Genomic DNA, 4,628 nt, shown 5'->3' on the forward strand with positions numbered 1-4,628 from the left:
TTATTTTTTTTTTGTTTTGTTTTGTTTTCACCTGTAAAAAGAACTCTACCGATATCAACGCTTTTATTTTTGTTAAAAACCTGAGTGCGAATTTTGAATTCGCTTGTCCATCTGGATAGAAGAGCTTGAGGAAAGAAACGATCAATGACTGTAACTTTCCAGAGAACCGGAAAGTATTGCCTGCATGACTGCATCGTATATTATATGCTTATATATATATATATGTATATATATATGTATGTACTGTATATAGTTCGTTTAGTCTACACCACTAAAACATTTGCTGTTGTCGTCTATACGCGGCGATATGTTTTTATGATACACCGTCTATAGCCGTGAGAAGTCCAACGTTGCCGTGAAGAAAAATCATGGTATTATTACAAAACTTCACGGCGAAAAAAGGATTGTTAGACTTAACTCCAAAAGAAAAAACGAGTGTTATTTTCGAAAAGTATTCATTAGCACAGCTGTAAGCTCTACGCGTAACTCATTTCGGTGCATTTTCTTTTTCCCCTCCTTCTTATATTTACTTTACACGTAAAAAAATAATGTTAAAAACGTAAGTGGTTTTTTGTTGTGTTTATTCCGGTTTTGTTTTCCCGTTTTGTCTTTTTCTTTTTCCTTTTGTTCATTCGCTTTTGTCCTTTGATTTTTAAAAGGGGGGTTCGGGCAGAGAGAGTGTCTGGTTTTTAAACGTAATCTACATGATACAGCACAAGGATTTTTGGAAGAAAAATGGGGATTCAACAAGCCACTTTGACCAATAACGCCATTCTTGTAGTTAGGCTCCCTAACGAGGAGAATTCCCCGCTAACGCCTGCTAATTAACGATCAATTAAGTAGCCTATGCGTTGTGTCTGAAAACATTAACTGAACGTAGGTTATATGTTAAAAACTACAACAAATGTGTCAAAACTCAATTCAAACTGCATAGAGATTGTGTGCGTGTCACGAATTCATTGCGGAAAAAGCTTTTCGTGTCCACATTATTCTTTAAACGAGCGCTAAGAAAATCAATTCAAACGCTGCCCACGAAATGTGTTATCGATTTTTTTGCATAGCCAGAGTCGATCTGAACCAGAAATGACGCAACGTAAATGAGGGGGTTGCTTACGATTCAAGTATCTTCTTTTTATTTTTTCTTATGTCTTACCAGCACTCGTGTACTAGACAGCTTTATCAGTGAAACCTGGAACGCTTCCTATCTGTCTGAATTCCATACATTTATAATTAATCAAATTCCCATGGTATGTACTTATGGTAAGTATTTGTTCTTCTTAGAGGTGAAGTTTTGAGACGGTATCTTGCGAGCGTTGTTCGGAAAGACCGACGTTTGAAAATCAAACGACTGCTAACGGGCGTTGATTCGATGAAGTAGCTATTCATGTTTGACACGTTGCCGATTTTTCCTATCGAAATTGTGATAGGCCTGCCAATTCAATACGAATTTGAACGTAGCACATTTAAGATATCTCAAGGAGGTCTATTTTCTTAAAGGAGAGGAAAAAAACAATCAGATCAATCTCTTGTAAATCGTTATTGAAAATTCGTGGTGGCCCTCAGTTGGAAAGCACAATATCCGAGAATGTCCAGTGAAAAAAAAAAAACAATACTTCATAGCTGTAGCTCAAATTCTTAAATGAAAACAGACGCATTTGTTGTTAACTTTCTACAGTAACCAGTGAAAATAGCAAGGGAAAACAACAAAATATTAGGTGAGAACAGGCGAGGGCTTGGGAAACGAGCTGACAACTGAGAGGCCGCTTCAGTTCAGAGACAAGAGTCGACCTCAATCGCTCCTCCGTGTTTCTCTCTTTTTTTTTTTTTTTTTCTTCCCTCTGCATGTCCTCGAAAAGAAATTGAGGATGATTGTATTTCCGAGAGGAAACAGCAAAAAGGCGGCGCCCTTGGAGTCTCATTGAGCCCCGAGAGAGGAGGCCAATTGGTTTTGGTTGCGGGGGGAAACAACTGAGTGAAGAGGTGCAACAACGCGTAACACGGTAGAATCAAAAAAACTAAAAATATGTTTTTCTATTTTTTATTTTTCTTTTTCTGATGCCTTTAGCAGGATCAAAAGCAATTCCGTCATCACGGTCACGCAATCTCAATTATGTTCGTCAATTTTTATTCTTTTTCACACTGCTGGATTCTTCGAATTTCCTACAATGACGGGGTGACAGATAATGCAACTGTTCCAAAACATGTATAACATATGCGTTAAAGTAGCTGAAATCAAATTGGAGTGGTACGACTGTTGTCTGTTCATACTGAAATAGCAAAATCATAATAAGAAAAATAAAAATAAACAGTAGATTAAAGTTAACGAAATCCACGTTGCAAATTACATGATCCGCTCAAGCAACTTGAAGCGCACGAACCGCTATAAGAAAATTTCGATGAAATTATCATGTAAGTCACGTACGTTGATATAAAGGAAGGCCTATCGTATGGTGGTGTTGAAGTGCTGCAACTTGAAAATTGAACGCGGAAGAGAAGCAAAGTTCAACTTTTTACCGCCCACATTTTGTTTCGAATGTTATTCTGGACCTTTCAGAGAAACAGGATATTTAATTAAAATGTTGCTAAACGGCTACTTAAACGCAAAAGAAAATAACTGCTTAACCAGAAAGCCGTCGGTATTTCCTGTGCATTCAAACCTTACATTACCGGATACGGCAAGTTGCATCTTTGTGCAAGAACAGCCATTAAGACAGACATGTGGTATTGTTCACGCGCAGGTAAACGCAAATAAACACAACTGAATGCATTGTAATTGATTTATAAAGACTGGACAGCTATAATCATTCGCAGTCAGAACTGACGTGTGTGTTAATCATCTTAAAGGGGAATAGAAACTTAAAAAAAATAAAACCAAAAGAAGTAACTCAATTTGCAAACGATTAGAGAGATCAAACGGTCAAAGCAGCTTTAACACAGCAAATATCCAACAATGCGTCAAGATTTGCTTTGATTGGCAAGAGGAATGGCAAAAATGTTAACGTTAACGTCACACATGCACGATATAGGCGTGACACAAAAACATTTAAATTTGCTTTATCGTCACATATCGGTAAAACACTTTGTTTTCTGAATCCATCTATCAAAAAAAAAAAAATGATTTGTTTGGGTCGATCTATAGGACAATGGCAGCGCCATTATATATAGTTTTATATCTATATCCTTTTTGTTTTAACGTATACAAACAATAAAGAAACAACGACTCGATTAGAAAAAAAAAAAAAAAAAAAAAAAAAAAGAAGATCTGGACTGGCACGGTTAGGTGGACGCAATAAATACGACGATTAACGATCGTAAAACTTGGCTAGAGAGTCGTGGTATAAAAATGGTTTTGGCTACCGCCATTGACACCCACCGAAAGGGATTTTTTTTTTCGGGTTTTTTCATGTTTATTTCGTTGTTAGGTGGTTACACATTCATTTTTCGTTTTTTTTTTTTTTTAGTTTCAACACCATTTGCCGCTTTGGCGTGACACCAATGAGAAATTTCAGACTCAGCAAAATGTTGTCCAGGATGCGAAAACGACGGAATGGACATCGCAGTCGAAAAGAATTTAATGGCTGATCGCAAACATCGTTTGATTCGAACATCGTGTTACAGCGTCATTATGCAAAGCCATCAAAAAACGTTATTGATACTTGAGGTGAAATAAAACTACGGCCCCATTTGGCAGTGCTAGCGCATAGCAGATTGCATTCGATTTTCATCGAAGAGGAAGTTTTTCCTAAAAATCAAAAGAAAATTTGGTGTTTGACGGAAACAGAACAAAACTCGGACTGCCATCAATGGGGCTACATAATTACCCAAGCAGAGTAAATACGACTATAGAAATCAACATTACTCTCAGATAACCCAACAGTGTGTTTCTTTTTAATACAAAAAAAAACATAGCACATCTTTCTGGGAGGTCCTTTCCTTTATTTTTTTTTTTTCAATTTCAATCCACTTCACGCGAAATTTATTACTGGTTTGCAAGAGGTGCCAATGGCTCAAGTCTTAAAAGCTATGGGTACATCCGCTGTTGTGAGACACACGTCGAGAGATATGTGTAAACTACATCTATTTGTATATACCACACAAAAATAAGTAAGTTAACTTTTTCTTTTTCTTTTTTTTTCTCTCCCCAGTCTCTAATGTGTCTCCACACTATCAAAAAGTCTATACGGATAGATAGGGCGAAAGAGCGAAGGTAGGAGGAGTGTTTCATCCTTTTTCTTTCTTTCTTTTTTTTTCTTTTTTTTTTTTTCTTCTTTGAAGGAAGGGGGGTCATTGGTGCTTTTGGTTTGCGTGTTAAAAAGATACAGCAGAGCAGCAGTGTTGCCGGATGGAGTGAAAAGAAGGCAAACCGTGCCGATTGCGTTTGTATAGTGATGAAGAGGGAGAGGTTGTTGTTTATAAGAGGCAAGGCGTTCGAGAAAGCAAAAGGCCAAAATCAAGCGAGCCACTAACACACGACCCGTAGACTTGTAGCGCTGTCAAGCTGGCCTGGCTGCTAGTGCTAGCAAGCTGGCTAGCAAGCAGACTAACGCAGGTAAAAAGTGGCGACGACGCGGTGAACTAAGGGGAGGGGAAGAGGGGAGGAGGAGAATGTCTGGTGGTGTCGAGGTATG

This window comes from Daphnia carinata, chromosome 8, assembly GCF_022539665.2.
Source record: "Daphnia carinata strain CSIRO-1 chromosome 8, CSIRO_AGI_Dcar_HiC_V3, whole genome shotgun sequence".
Taxonomy (NCBI): domain Eukaryota; kingdom Metazoa; phylum Arthropoda; class Branchiopoda; order Diplostraca; family Daphniidae; genus Daphnia; species Daphnia carinata.